The sequence below is a fragment of the Danio aesculapii genome, chromosome 4, assembly GCF_903798145.1.
Source record: "Danio aesculapii chromosome 4, fDanAes4.1, whole genome shotgun sequence".
NCBI classification, from domain to species: Eukaryota; Metazoa; Chordata; class Actinopteri; order Cypriniformes; family Danionidae; genus Danio; species Danio aesculapii.
Window position 1 is genome coordinate 11,788,425 of NC_079438.1, and position 16,706 is coordinate 11,805,130.

The 16,706-nt window shown below is 40.0% G+C and overlaps 3 non-coding genes and 2 pseudogenes across 3 annotated transcripts; 2 read left to right on the plus strand and 3 right to left on the minus strand.

The window, feature by feature from the left end:
* LOC130222059 (oocyte zinc finger protein XlCOF6-like) overlaps positions 1–16,706 on the minus strand; it is a 167,618-nt pseudogene that overhangs the window by 88,230 nt on the left and 62,682 nt on the right.
* On the minus strand, positions 1,423–1,495 carry trnar-acg (transfer RNA arginine (anticodon ACG)). Its single transcript has one exon. It is a non-coding gene; the product is annotated as a tRNA-Arg (tRNA).
* On the plus strand, positions 1,807–1,878 carry trnae-cuc (transfer RNA glutamic acid (anticodon CUC)). Its single transcript has one exon. It is a non-coding gene; the product is annotated as a tRNA-Glu (tRNA).
* trnay-gua (transfer RNA tyrosine (anticodon GUA)) lies at positions 1,944–2,030 on the minus strand. Its single transcript is given in 2 exon segments — positions 1,944–1,979; positions 1,994–2,030. It is a non-coding gene; the product is annotated as a tRNA-Tyr (tRNA).
* On the plus strand, positions 10,308–14,912 carry LOC130222634 (gastrula zinc finger protein XlCGF57.1-like; annotated as a pseudogene).

The following is a 16,706-nucleotide window of genomic DNA, read 5'->3' on the forward strand; positions in this document are numbered from 1 at the left end:
GCTAAACATGATGGGAAGAGAGTGGATATATGGCGTTTGTTTAAAAACAGAATGGAGATGGCTGTAAAATTGATATTCAACTATTTTATAGTACAAGAAAAGGAGGATGTATTTATAGAAATAATGGTAAAAGGGAACGTAATGGTTGAATACAAGGACAACATTTTAAGTTGGTTATGGGAAAAATATGAAGTCTAATATTGAGTGTTGTAAGTATCATGTGATTTTTGTGTGATGTGATCATTTCTTTGTAAAAATGTAAATATTTGATTTTAATAAAAAAAAATATATATATATCATCTGAACTCGGAAGCAAAGCAGGGTTGGGCCTGGTTGGTACTTGGATGGGAGACCGCCTGGGAATACCAGGTGCTGTAAGCTTTTTAAATTCCTTCATTTGGCAGCTAATACACTTCCCAAAATACAAAAAAACAACAACTCTGAATTCCTCTCTGAACTCTGGAACCAGCCAGGTCAGTGTACCCACTTCCCTGATTCCATTCGGGGGAAAGTGGGTACAGTGACTTGGCTGGTTTAACTTAGCAGGAGCTGTTGGTGCCCCAAAGCAGAAACAGAAAAAAAAAAAAAAAACAGTTAAACAATTGAGGGAACAAGGGCCTTGTTACTGTCGGTGCTGTGTCAATGCAAGCTGAGCTGCGCTCGGCTCTTGGTGCTGCTCCTATTTTTAAATAGCTAACTCTTGACGGCTGCTCTCGCTTACGGCCATACCACCCTGGCAATGCCTGATCTCATCTGAACTCGGAAGAAAAGCAGGGTTGGGCCTGGTAGGGACGTTTGCATCAAGTAGGCTGGGTTTACGATTGCTAAGCTAGAATCCTCTGATCCATAGTCATAAGCATTATCCTTTGTGCCACTGGCACTCCGTTCAGCACCTTGTTAGCACATTGTTTGAAACAAGGACAAGGCTCTGTCAACCTGGAGTTCCGTCACCACACATTCTGCTTTGTTTTATAGCAAGACGTTGTGTGGATGGGATGCTCTTACAGGATTCCTGACAGTCCCTCCATAGAACCCCTGAGATCCAGGGTCGGAGACTCTCTTCTCTCCAAGAGGAGGTTCAAAGCCATAGTTTCTTTTATGCATGTTTTATCGGAGCACTTAGGTATTGCTACAGCTCAGAGACTTACAAGTGGAAGAGATTACGCTGCAAGTTGGCTGGGTGACTTCTAAGTGATAGGGACTTTTGCAACAAGTAGGCTGGGTTTACGATTGGTGTAGCTGTAGTAGACGTTAATAAAAATCTAGCAGTTGGGGCAGCCTTTGAAACCAGGTGAGCACCCCACGGGCTCTGTGATTGCGGCCCCTTAAACTCGACTCACTCCAGAGTGGACCTGAACAGCTCCAGTGGGGGCGAAAGGCGACTGCAGTGCACTGGCTGACATCAAAGCAAAAAGACCAGAGCGAGCCAGCCAGGAGTCGAACCTAGAATCTTCTGATCCGTAGTCAGACGCGTTATCCATTGCGCCACTGGCCCTGTCTGCTTATCTTTTCATCTTTATCTTGTTACTTGTGATAAGGACACAGCTCAGTCAACACGGAGTTCATTCAACACGGAGTTCGTTCAACACATGCTGTCCTTCGTTATTATGGCAAGTTGTGGTGTCGATAGGATGCTCTTACAGTGCATGTGACAGTCCCTCCCTAGAAGAACTGTGATCCAGGGTCTGAGACTTTCTCCTCTACAGGAGGAGGTTACAAGCGTTAGATTTATTTTTGTCAGAGCAGCTGCAGCATACTTGCGTGGAGGCCCACAGCTAGGCTTGAGGGCGAGCTTCTGCAGGACCTTCCCTGGTGGTCTAGTGGTTAGGATTCGGCGCTCTCACCGCCGTGGCCCGGGTTCGATTCCCGGTCAGGGAACTTCCTTTTGAGCTCTAGCTATCAAGATATATGCGAACTGCACAGACATGAAAGGGCAAAAGACCTCCTTCGAGCCGGAGTCGAACCAGCGACCTAAGGATTGCCAACAACACACCTACAGTCCTCCGCTCTACCAACTGAGCTATCGAAGGCTTATGAGTGTCCCACACAAGCCCACCCCCTTAAAGTTGCTGCAGTCTGACTGCTGGAAAAAAAGGGCAGTGGCAAAAATACTCAAGGCTTCCCATACCGAGAGTCGAACCCGGGCCGCCTGGGTGAAAACCAGGAATCCTGACCGCTAGACCATTTGAAAAAAGCAATACCAAAAGATTGGATTGAAATAATTGAAAAAAAAAATGAGTTGCGGGATGAGGAAGAATTACCAGATGTCTATTTTAAGAAAAAAAAATGGAGAAAAGATCAATATGAGCTTATGTACAGTTAAGAGTTTTTATGTTGTTTTTAGATCAAAGGCTTTTATAAGACCTATAGCATTCAACTACTGGAAGGAAAGATATGAGGATTTAAATGAAAAAGAAATATGGGCAAATGTCAGAATGAAATATATGGAACCAATTTTAGAAAATTGTAATTATTTATTGAGACATAATTGCATATTAACAGAAATGAGATTGTGTAAAATGGGAATTGAACAAGATATAACATATAAGGTGTGTATAAAGGAAGGGGAAGGTTTATTACATTTGTTCTTCTATTGTGAAAAGTTGGAGGAATTATGGAAAAATTTAAGAAAATTGCTAAATCGTTAATAGGGGACATATATGTGGATGAACAAAAGAACTGGGAAAATTTTTTTTTTATTTGGTCAAAATGAATGTGGTATGTATGCTTTTAATCTATGTATAACGATTGCTAAGTATGTGATTTGGATAAGGAGAAATATGGCTAAACATGATGGGAAGAGAGTGGATATATGGCGTATGTTTAAAAACAGAATGGAGATGGCTGTAAAATTGATATTCAACTATTTTATAGTACAAGAAAAGGAGGATGTATTTATAGAAATAATGGTAAAAGGGAACGTAATGGTTGAATACAAGGACAACATTTTAAGTTGGTTATGGGAAAAATATGAAGTCTAATATTGAGTGTTGTAAGTATCATGTGATTTTTGTGTGATGTGATCATTTCTTTGTAAAAATGTAAATATTTGATTTTAATAAAAAAAATATATATATATCTCATCTGAACTCGGAAGCAAAGCAGGGTTGGGCCTGGTTGGTACTTGGATGGGAGACCGCCTGGGAATACCAGGTGCTGTAAGCTTTTTAAATTCCTTCATTTGGCAGCTAATACACTTCCCAAAATACAAAAAAACAACAACTCTGAATTCCTCTCTGAACTCTGGAACCAGCCAGGTCAGTGTACCCACTTCCCTGATTCCATTCGGGGGAAAGTGGGTACAGTGACTTGGCTGGTTTAACTTAGCAGGAGCTGTTGGTGCCCCAAAGCAGAAACAGAAAAAAAAAAAAAAAAAACAGGTAAACAATTGAGGGGACAAGGGCCTTGTTACTGTCGGTGCTGTGTCAATGCAAGCTCCTGGTGCTGCGCCTATTTTTAAATAGCTAACTCTTGACGGCTGCTCTCGCTTACGGCCATACCACCCTGGCAATGCCTGATCTCATCTGAACTCGAAAGAAAAGCAGGGTTGGGCCTGGTAGGGACGTTTGCATCAAGTAGGCTGGGTTTACGATTGCTAAGCTAGAATCCTCTGATCCATAGTCATAAGCATTATCCTTTGTGCCACTGGCACTCCGTTCAGCACCTTGTTAGCACATTGTTTGAAACAAGGACAAGGCTCTGTCAACCTGGAGTTCCGTCACCACACATTCTGCTTTGTTTTATAGCAAGACGTTGTGTGGATGGGATGCTCTTACAGGATTCCTGACAGTCCCTCCATAGAACCCCTGAGATCCAGGGTCGGAGACTCTCTTCTCTCCAAGAGGAGGTTTGTAGTGGCAATTTTTCTTTAATGAGGCGTTCTCTGTGGTAAAAAAAGACAAAGTCTTACCCAGGGTGTCTTTTAAAGTTTATTCTTTGCAAAGAAGGTCACAATCATACAGCAACGACAGTTTCTGCAGAGTGAGACACTGAAACAGAGTGTTTTTATCTGGTTTCTCCCCTGTACTGTTTACAAGGTCACTAAAGTCATGCGCTAGGCACATGCATCATGGATTATAGTTATCTTTCCCCTGTATTGAATTCTTGTTTACTGCTTTAGGTTTGTCTTTTAATCAGGCCATATCATGTTTACGTTAGGTGTCTCAACTTTTCTGACCCATACAAAACAAGGAGACAAACAACATTACACAATAGAAGTGTAAGATGAAAAACACAGAGTAGTCATGCACAGTAAAATTGAGCAATGTAGAAAATGCATTCACATCTAAAAGATGAATATAAATGAATTTCCATTACAATTCCTCTCTTTGTATCATTCATTGATAACACAACACTAAATTCATTTTCTGTTAGTTTCTAAAATCATACTGTTTATAATCATGTTGTTAATCATTTAACAGGTTTCTGCACACATCATATACACTAGAGATGTTCATACAGTCTTCTTAATATAGTTTCCCCATTAAGATTTACTTTCCAAAACATCCCTCTTCCCTGGAGCCGGGCTAAACAAATAATCACTGGTATTGCGCTCCTGACCGAAATCAGACCCTCAGTCACCCACAGAGGTTCAAATCACAGAATTTGCCTGTTAATTTTACATTATTATTGTTTCATACACATAATAAATTCTGCAAAACATTTCTTCAATCAGTTAGAATTCACTAATACTCTACATCATTGATTTATCATTAATAACATTTACAACATATGAACACGTTGTTGTTACTGTACTCTTAAGCATACATCACATTTACACTCTTCTCTCGATTTTCATGTAAATGATCACTCTTTTAAGATTTGCTACAGAACATATCAACTCATGCAGGTTTGCTGTTTTTTGTTTGGATAGACCCAAAATTCATATAAGCAAGCAAATAGTAATTTCATTCTCAAATGTCAGTTTTGTTAATTTCTGCAATTAAGTAACAGCCGTCACCTAATTTTCATTCTCAAACTGTTTACGGTTTTTCCATATTCACATAGCTGTCGCTATCATTAGAGTCATAGTCAAAATCATCACCCATGTCAATGTTCATACCACCTTCATTAACATCCATCCTTATCATCTGATGTGATGTTGATGCTGTAACAAGTCTGCTTACTGACCATGATACGAATCTAAATATACATGGCAAGCAACATAATATCACTAGACCTATCCCCAGTACAGGTGCAACTACAGTACAGGCCCAATAGATCCAGTCTCCCCATTTGAATGATAACCAGTCTAGCCATGAACTGTTAGCTCTTTTAGGCACTTGTACGGCCATTCTCATGTGAGCTACAATGTCAGAAATGTTTTCAGGTAATTGAAAACAACAGAACACTCAGTGATAATAATTGCAACATCAGTGTGGTATGTCTCAATCCACACACTTGGAATCGATACCAACGAATCTTCTCATCCATCTTCAGCTCTGATGATGTTCAAGCACAGCAACTCACCTCTCTTTTGGTCACCTTCTCTTTCGTTGCTCTGTGCCTGTGTTGGTGTTGAACTCAGAAGTTACTGTCTCACACACATATCTTGACTTATGTTGTTGTTTCTCCGCAGCTGTGTCCTTGCTTCACTCAGATAACAGCCTGCTGTTTTCTCTCAGACAGTTTCAGAGCCTCCCTTTCCCACACATTCCTTAACTGTTTCCTCTTCAGGTGATGGGATCTTCCTGCAGTGTCCAGCATGCACCCACGTTGCCCGCTCTGCGACTTTCACCGCTGTTTCCGTGGTCAGTAGCACTTGGAATGGACCCAACCAACGCTTCGCTCTCCAGCTCTTTCTCCTTAGATCTCGAATTACCACGAAATCGCCGTAAGGCCGTAAAACTGTGCAGTGATTTCTCTGCAGCCTTCCCCTGTGCGGCCTTTACCTGCACACAAACATCAGACAACACACGAGACATTTCTTTACAATAATTCAACATGTCATTCTCACACACATCTGTTGAGGGCAGCTGCTGTTTTCCCCCATTCACTCCTACACGCAGTGGTTTGCCAAAGAGAATTTCAAACGAGCTCAAATTCATTTTTGGTCTTTTTCTCATTCTCATATACATCAGGACGATAGGTAGAGCTTGAACCCATGTAAGTCCTGTGTCTTCACAACATTTTGCCAATTTGTTTTTCAGTGTACCATTTTCTCTTTCAACCGCTCCACCTGAAGCTGGATGGTAACTGCAATGTGTTCTCAAATCAATCTCCAGATATTGACCCACTTGTTTGATTGCTTCATTAACAAAATGAGTACCATTGTCTGAGCTTATTTTTTGTGGAATTCCCCATCTCGGTACAATTTCAGTCAGTAACGCTTTTGCTACTGCTGCCGAATCTTGTTTTGAGGTCGGAAAAACTTCAACCCATTTTGACCACATGTCAACCATCACCAAACAGTACCTCTTCCCATTACATGGGGACAATTCAATGAAATCCATCATCAAATATTCAAATGGCCCTTTTGGAGGTGGGTGAGATGTTTGTGGAACCTTTATTGCTCTGGCCACATTATGTGTATTGCAAATTACACATCGTCTACAGAAAATGTCCGCAAATGTGGTGAACCCCTTTGTGAACCACAGTTCTCTCATTTGCGTAACCATTGGTGTCTTTGACGCATGATCTTTACCGTGAATCAATTTCGCATAATGTTGGAAAAAATGTTTTGGTAAACAAGCCTTGCCCTCAGCACACTTCCACACATTATCTTTCATCACGCAGCCAGACTGTCTCCACTTGTTTTTCTCCAGTCCCGTCGCGAATGTTTGCATATCCTGTAAAGAAGAACAGACATCATTGTTATTGTCAGCAGATAGCAAAGTACATTCAGAACTGTCCTCGTCTCGGGACGCCGTGACTTTTGCTGCCGCGTCTGCTCTGGAGTTACCTACAGATACAGAATCTTTGTTGTTAGAGTGCGCTGCGCATTTACAAATGGCCAGTTTGCTAGGTAGTAAAATTGCCTCCAGTAGTGCAGCCACTAAAGGAGCATGGAGTATTGGTCGACCATCAGATTTTAGAAAATTTCTGTGTTTCCACAAAGCCCCAAAATCATGAGCTACCCCAAACGCATATCTTGAATCAGTATAAATTGTGACTTCCTTTTCTGTCATCAATTTACATGCTTCTGTCAACGCCACAAGCTCTGCGGCCTGTGCAGAGTAATGCCCTGGTAATTTCCCAGAGGTCACCACATCAAATTCAGTTGTCACAGCGTAACCAACCTTATTCTGGCCTGTTTGTGGATTTTTAAATGCTGAACCATACACAAAGAGGACATTTTCACAATTTTCAAGTGGTTCGTCAGAAAGGTCAGGTCGTGGTGTACACACCTGTTCGAGTGCTGTTAAACAACAATGATGCTCCTCCCCATCTTCCTCATTAGGAAGAAGAGTAGCCGCATTCAACCCTGTGCATCGTTTAACAGTCACATTTGGCATATCTAACAAGATAGTGTGATATCGCAGCCAGCGAGCTGTTGACAAATGCGATGTTTTTTGTTCTTGGAGTATCATAGACACTGCATGCGGCACCATCAGTATCAGATCAGAATAACCAACAAAATCTCTTGAAGCCATAACAGCTTTTTCCGCTGCCGCCACTGCTCTTAAGCAACGTGGCAGGCCTGCTGCTACAGGGTCAAGTTTGCTGGAAAAGTAGGCCACAGGTCGCAGCCTACCTCCGTGGTCCTGTAAGAGTAATGACGTCATGAACCCACTCCTTTCATCTACCATCTGAACAAATGGTTTTGTTGGTACTGGTAAGCCCAATGCAGGGGCTTCAGCCATTTGTAATTTCATATTTACAAATGCCTGTTCTGCCTCTGTTGTCCATTCTAGTTTATCAGTGGATTTCATCCCCTTCCCTAACGTTAGGGCTCTCAGGGGTTGCTCCAAGATTGCATAATTTGGAATAAATGTGCGACAGTATGAGCACATTCCCAAAAAGGACAGCATCTGTTTTTTTGTTAGTGGTTTTGGTACATTTTTTATATCACTCACCCTTTTTTCAGATAGAGATTTGCTGTGTGGAGTAATGACGTGCCCCAAAAATGTTACCTTTTGTTTGACAAACTGTAGTTTTGCTAAACTGACTTTGTGGCCCTCCGCAGCTAAGTGCTTAAGGAGAGTCACAGTGTCATTCACACACGTCTGTTCATTTTCAGCGCATATCAACAGGTCATCAACATATTGTAACAAAGCAGTTCCAGCTGTCAGGGTCAAAGGTTCCAAACTTTTCAACAATGCCTCATTGTATAAAGTTGGAGATGCTGTGAAACCCTGACACAAACGTGTAAAGGTGTAGCTTTTACCATTGAAATTGAATGCAAACCAAAACTGGCTATCTTTGTCCACTAGCACGCTGAAAAATGCATTTGCCAGATCAACCACTGAATAAAATTGTGATTTTTCAGGAATTTGTGACAAAATCGTGTAAGGATTAGGAACTAATGGAGCCCTTTGTTTGACAGCTGCATTTACTGCTTGCAAATCTTGTACAAAACGCTATTCTGTCGACATTCCATTATCCCTTATTTTTTTTACAGGAAAAATACTGCTGGCTCCTGCATTCCGCTGTGTTTCTTGAAAGTATCATGAAGTCTGTGGTAGAACTCTTGGACAGACTCGTTCTTTCCTTGATGACACATAGAAATCAGTGTAGTGTCGACCCGTACTGGAAAGGCAATCTTTATGGCTCTGGTCAGACGTTCGATAGCAGCCACATATGTCACATTTTTGCCATGTTCCCATTCTGGATGTTCCCGTCGGACGTTATCAGTTGTCAGTTTGTCACTCACTTTCCCCCAGTTCACTGGTCCCATCTTCATCATCATCACTCGTGGAAGTTCGATTGTGGTCGGGCTGAATTCTTTACAGAAGCTCTCTAGTGCCTCTGCAAACTGTTCCCCAGACGCTGCAGGATCTGGTAAATGAGCTGTACCTTCTGTCATGTCAGCCACCGTCCAGGTTCTGTAGACCATCATTGCTCCTTCCGGTCCAGCCACCTCTACCATCGGTGCTGTGACTTCAAAACTGACCTCCTCACTCTTGACTGAGTTGCTTCTGAGGGTTCTGGTTGATGGTTCAACAGGTTTTCCTTTTCCCCTCTGTCTTTTTCCTGCTCTTTCTCTGGCCCTTTTGGCTGTGGCTTCCGTGATCGGATCCCCTTCCTCATCCTCTGAGTCTTTTTCGTCTTCTTCACTGCTGGTTGTAGCCACCTGTCTTCCGCTTGCTTGTGGTGGGGGTTGCGGTGGTGCGGTTGGTCTTCTGGGAGGGCAGCAGTCGAGGTCTGGGTCAGTTCTCAGGGCTCGCAGATCAGCCATGGGATAGTGATGAAACGGCGGTGGAACATGTGTGGAAACAGATGTATAGAAAGGATTAGTAGTGCTAATTACTCTTTCATTCACACTTTCACATTTTTTTATTTGCTTTTTCCTTCACTTTATCTCCTTCATTCTTTTCCCTACATGCCAGCTGCTTCTGCAGCATTTTCCTTTGTCTCTTATCTGCCTCTTCTAGCCAACAATCAACAGTGTCTTCGCAGGACACACACACATGCCTTTCACAACAACAACAACCTGCTCTTCTTTTTTTCTTTTCTATCGACTCTTTCACTGTACTTAACCTCGTAACACTCAACGTTCCTTCTCTTGGAAAATTTTGGTACTTTATTAATTTCCCTATATCTTTCATGCCTTTTTCTCCATATAGTCCTTCCATGTTCCAAAACACCAGTGTATCATATTTTCTGACCTTACTTTGAGACTTCCCCATGCTGGCGATAGCCCCTCTCTTTGGACTTTTTCGGTACCTATTAATCTGTTGGACGTCTCCAACAGATTTCGACTTTTCACCTAAAATCGAAAAGTTAAGCTATCCAGCTCTAATTGCGTGCCCCCCAATTTCAACCCCCTTCTAGAAGTAAATTGCACTGCTCCTGATTTCAACCTCCTTCTGGAAGTAAATCGCACAGCCCCTGATTTCAACCCCCTCCCGGGAGAAAATCGCAGTTAGCTAGCCAAACATGTTAAAAAGGTCTTGATCTTAGTCAGGCACCAGATCTCACTTGTGAGAAAGGTCTTGATCCCTGCCTGGTGTTAGATCTCACTTGTTTTAATTACGCTGCTATCCCACAGAGACAGATCTACCAGCATGGTGATGGCCCAAATCACAGTGAAAATGTTTTGACTGCCCAATAAAAATTCCAAAATCTACTCAAATCTCATTTAGCAATTAACAAAGAATTTGTCTCTTACCAGAGAGTTCAGATGCCACTTGAGTTCTTTTTCCCAGATGTCAGTGGGGTTCCTCTCCGAGCCTGGCGGTCGGCCCCTCAACCGAGTGGGACAGGGCTGTGACACGAAGTCTCAGGATGATCAGTCACCGTCTGCAGGGTCCGGAAAAGTTCCTCCAAGACATCCCACTATTCTGACACCAAATTGTTTTGTTGGTACTGGTATGCCCAGTGCAGGGGCTTCAGCCATTTGTAATTTCATATTTACAAATGCCTGTTCTGCCTCTGTTGTCCATTCTAGTTTATCAGTGGATTTCATCCCCTTCCCTAACGTTAGGGCTCTCAGTGGTTGTTCCAAAATTGCATAATTTGGAATAAATGTGCGACAGTATGAGCACATTCCCAAAAAGGACAACATCTGTTTTTTTGTTAGTGGTTTTGGTACATTTTTTATATCACTCACCCTTTTTTCAGACAGAGATTTGCTGTGTGGAGTAATGACGTGCCCCAAAAATGTTACCTTTTGTTTGACAAACTGTAGTTTTGTTGCATCAAAATTAAGGTTTGTGTAGCCAATGTTTTTTGTGCCATTTCACATAAGCTTTTGATGAGAGTTTTAATGATTTACTAAAAACTGAACTTTTTATTTATTTCAGACCTAATTAAAGACTATGATGAGACTAAAGAGGAGGAACAGCATGTCAAAATTGAGGACATAACTCATTTAGAGACTGATGGTATTTTAAAAGTGAGAGACAAGAGTTGTTTTACCTGCACTCAGTGTGGAAAGAGTTTGGCAAGCAAAAGCAAGCTTAAGATTCACATGATGATCCACACAGGAGAGAAACCATTCACATGCACTCAGTGTGGGAAGAGTTTCATCCAATCATCATGCCTTAATCAACACATGATGATTCACACCGGAGAGAAACCATTCACATGTACTCAATGTGGGAAGAGTTTCAGCCAATCATCATCCCTTAATCAACACATGAAGATCCACACTGGAGAGAAACCATTCACATGCACTCAGTGTGGGAAGAGTTTCAGCCAATCATCAAACCTTAATCAACACATGATGATTCACACAGGAGAGAAACCATTCACATGTACTCAGTGTGCGAAGTGTTTCAGCAAATCGTCACACCTTAATCAACACATGATGATCCACACTGGTGAGAAACCATTCACATGCAACCAGTGTGGGAAGAGTTTCAGCAAATCATCACACCTTAATCAACACATGATGATCCACACTGGAGAGAAACCATTCACATGCACTCATTGTGGGAAGAGTTTCATCCACTCATCACACCTTAATCAACACATGATGACCCACACTGGAGAGAAACCATTCACATGCAACCAGTGTGGGAAGAGTTTCAGCCAATCATAATCCCTTAACCAACACATGATGATCCACACTGGAGAGAAACCATTCACATGCAACCAGTGTGGGAAGAGTTTCAGCCAATCATCATCCCTTAATAAACACATGAGGATCCACACTGGAGAGAAACCATTCACATGCACTCAGTGTGGGAAGAGTTTCAGCCAATTATCACACCTTAATAAACACACAAAGATCCACACTGGTGTGAGAGAGTATATGTGCTTGGAGTGTGAGAAGACTTTTATCACAGCTGCAGAATTGAAACGGCACCAGAGGATTCACACTGGAGAAAACCCGTACAAGTGTTTATAGTGCAGTAAGAGGTTTACTCACTCAAGAACCCTGAAAACACATGAGAGGATTCACACTGGAGAGAAACCGTAGACATGATCTGTGTGTACAGAGTTTCACTCATTTGGGGCAGCTTAAGAAACACATAGGATGGTTTCTGGTATGGCGTAGACACATGTAGCAGCATAGAAAGAGCGCTCCCATACACACTGGTTTTAATCCTCCTTTTTACATCCATATTTAAATAACATGGAGGGGGACAAAAACAACCATTGAAACCTGAAAAAAATGAGAAATCAACAGATGAAAAATCAGAGACGGACGGGACAGCTGATAGCCTGTCAGCTAGCATTGCAGCAATACATACGGACATCAAAGCTTTCCAGATGGATATTAAATGCGATTTAACCACCTTCCAAGATTCTCTCGCAAAACATGTGAAAATGGAACTAAGTAACTTTAAACAAGAAGTCAATAAAAAACTGGATGGCCTTATCATGGACCTAAATGCAATGGCAGGTCAACGATGTGGAGAAGCGAGTTGGAGAATTGGAGGAGAACATTGCTGAGATGAAAGAAATGCTTGATCAAACCATCCAAATTCAAGAAAATTTACAAGAGAAACTGTTAGATCTAGAATCACGTAGAAATAATGTTCGGATTTTTGGAATCCCGGAAGAAAGCGAAGGGAATAATATCCAAGACTTGGTGGAAAGATTATCAAAATGGAGCTGTCACTCGACTAATTGAACCTTAAAAGCCAATGGTGTTACCGGGCACTTGGACCAAAACCACCCGCTGATGCCACCCTAGATCAGTGGTGGTATTCTTCCTGGAATACAAAACAAATAAACTGGTCCTCCGCATGGAGAAAGAACGTAATACACTGGAAAGATAAAAGGATTTTCTTTGACCAAGACTACCCACCTGAGATCCAACAGAAAAGACGGGCTTTTGCTCCTTTAAGAAAAATTCTGAAAGAAAAGGGGATTAAGTTCCAAACACCACCGCCAGCGAAACATAGAATCTTTCTGGAAAACGGGCCGGTCATTTACAATTCGATGACGGAGGCATCAAGAGATCTGAAAGAAAAAGGACTGATAAACAGCGAAGAAGAAACTGTTATAGGAATCTCTGGGAAAGTGAAACAAAGACCTTGGCAAAAGGAGTGACATGGAAAAAAGTAAGGAAAAACATCAAGTGAAGATCTGGGAAAACTATGTGAATTTCAAAGGGACAATGCTAGCTCCATTTGAAAGAAGGGTAAAACCTGACAGATCCTAACAAAGAACTCTGAGAGACTGGTAAAACTTCTTGACTTAATTCACCGATGATGGACATTTAAATCATTTGAAGGAAGAATAGTATTTAACCGAACTGACCAATTACACAAGATGAATGATTAGAGCACACCAAGACTCAAGTCATTGAGTAACATACTGGTAGGAAGACATGAAGGAATTCTAATTTATAAAACTAAAATCCCTTGCTATAATCAGAAAGTAGAAATATTTAACTTGAAAACCTAGCCAGAAATACAAGAATATAATATTGCCAGATATGGGTGCTGAATATATTCGTTAACATTTTTTGTGCAATAGGCACAGCAAGGAAGGGGCCCTTTAGAGAAGGATGGATTTCCCCTCACATTAGGAAGTTATTTTAAGACTTCAAGGTTTGGAGACCTTTTTCGTAATGTTTTATTATGTGGTTCAAGATATTCATGTTTGTGTTTTTCTTGTTCTGGTCACCGTGATCTTCGCAATAACATCTGATTATAGTATATGCAAAAACAGGAATATAGAGTAATTACTTTGAATATTAATGGGTTACTAAATCCGATTAAAAGAAGCAAACTCGTGGCTAAAATGAAAAGAGAAAAGCAACAGATAATCTTCTGGCAAGAGGAAAAAGGGATTCTGGAAAAATGGGATTTAAGGTTTTCTTTTCCTCATATAATATTGGTCGTAAACGAGAAGTAATGACATTAATCTCAAATAAAACCAACTTTCAAATAATTTCTAAGATTACTGATAGAGAAGAACGATATAACCTAATAAAAGGAACTATCGACCAAATCGAAGGTACTTTAATATATATAAACCTCCTGAAAAAGACAAAGCATTTCTCAAAAAAAAATATTTACCATTATAGCCAAGGAGGCGTCAGGTACGTTGATCTGTAGGGGAGACTGGAATGTACAACTTCATTCTAAATTGGACTCATCTTCTAATAAGTAAATTAGTAAAGAAACTAGACAAATAAGATTTATGATGAAAGAATTAGGCTTAATAGATGTGTGGAGAGACATATAACCTCTTAAAAAAGAATATACTTCCACCCACATGTCTTATTCTAGAATTGATTATTTTTTTATGTTTGGGTCAGATCAACATAAAATAAAAGACTGTAAAATAGGAACAAGAGACATCTCAGATCATGCAGGGGTATATTTAACAGTGTACCTGACCTGGACAATAAACCCAAAAAGACATTTTGGTGATTTAACCCTAATCATTTGAATGATTTAACATGTGTAGAATATGTTAAAAAAGAACTATTAGAATATTTAAACATAATGATAATAGAGCGGTGCCAAACAGCATTTCCTATTGTTTACATCTTTGCTACAATACTGTTAAGGCTAGACACTGTCATGATACATTTTAACAAATAAAAACTCACAGGCTACAGCTTCTGCTTGTTGGAGCTACTCCTTCTTTGAAGAGATTTTAACTGAATCTAGCACTGAACTGGGAGAGATTCTGGAAGCTGTGTTTTGTCAAATCATGCTTGCTATGTATTTTATAATTCTCTGGAACATAATTAAAATTGAACTGTAAGCACTTCTGTCTTTGTGTCGTGTCATTTGGAAGCTCAAATACAGAAACAGAAGAAGCTCTGTGGAAATAGCAGTGTTTAAACGGCATTTCAGCTTTCTCTGCTGTAACATTACAGTGCCTCTGGCTACGCCCCTTAGCTGCGCAGTGTGTGCGCGTGGTAAAAGTATGTTTGTGATCTTACTGGCCCGGAAGTATTTTTTTGTAGTCCCCAAAATTTGTTTATTGTAGGTTTTGCTACGCTAACTCTGTAAAAACCAAGGTCTCCCTTTGCGTTGAACTTTGAGCATTTTACATTCAGAGATGCTGTTTATGTTTACACAGCTACATTACACATCAACTAAAGTTTAAAATATGATATCGTAGTGGACCACCCCTTTAGTCCATGAATAACATTATGTTTGGAATCTTAACGTGATTAAAATCACAAGCATATCTGGCCAATTCATTCACAAAGTCTTTGCCACAGAGCCCATTCATAAGAGAGAGGCCGGGACCATCTTAAGTTTTTTAGAGCTAATTGGATGGTGACGCTTCTCCTTTCAGCTATTGGCTCAAAGGAGTGTCAATCACAAATGCAAGAGACCGGCAGCCATTTTGTTGACCAAAATCTTTAGTGTTATGACTGGAGACGCTACTCCACTGAACATACTGCAAGGATTAGTTTGGATAATAGCAGTGCATTCCATGGATGTTTATCAATGTATGAATAAGTTGTGGACTAATGTTTTTACAGATTGGATTGCCTGGATTCTTGCTTAAGAGGTGAGTTTCTTTGTTGAAATCATTCTATTCACGCTAGTCTCGTCTTTCAAAAGAAAAAATATTTAGTCTTTGTTGGAGTGTAGTTATATTTGTGGAGCTTCCCTTTGAAGCGTGCTATATATGTTACCACGGGTGCACCTCTAGGAGAGCGGTGTGTTACTTTTACATTTCATACTTACAACACAATATAGCCTAAACAAACCCTTACAAAAATAACTTCAGTAAACGGAAGCAAAACTACAGTATATCAACAGTTTAAAGGAGGATAACTGAAGTAAAATGTGCAAATGCAAAATAATGAATTATAAAATTCAAATAAATTACAATAAGTTCAACAACAGTACAATTTGAAGTATATTAACGTACAACTTTACTACACTTGTGCATTGTGCTGATATATAATCTAATATCCCAATGCTGTGGCAATACTGTGCTGCACTTGTGCTGTACTTTTATTCAGGGATGTTTTTTGGAAACAAGTAATCTAAATAGAATTTGAAGAGTTTATTTGTAAAGATAATTCAGTTTTTAGAAAAGTTTTTAGTTTTTAGATTTTTAAAATAATGTTTTTATGTTGTTTCTTGGGTTCAAAAAACGTGATTTATGGACTGTAAAAATGTAATGAGATTTAATATTGTGTACATGAGTACAATGGCAAAACAACTGGATTTCTAAATCAGTCTGTAGAGAATGAGAGTCGATTCCTTGACTCTCAATGAACCTAGTCTCGGAATCGACTCCAGGACAGGAATCGACTCCTTGACTTGAGTCTGTTTTTTTCAAACCCTTTTAAATGAAGCAGTTACATGCTACAGTAACTTATACTACTCTTTCTCGACCACGAAGGAGATCGAAGGCGCTCGCTTTGAATGCGTGCTCACACATTTTATGATTTTGAAGACGTGTGTAAACTTCAAGTAGTTTTGCATGATTTAATAATATATCTTTAGATTGGGTGTATATTACATGCTTAATAATCATTTTTAGACTGTGTGTGTGTGTGTGTGGATATATATATATATATATATATATATATATATATATATATATATATATATATATATATATATATATATATATAATTATTATTTAAAATAAAAATGATTACATTATATTAAAATATTATTATTGATAATTTTATCCAGTTCCCTTAAAACTTCCCTACTGAA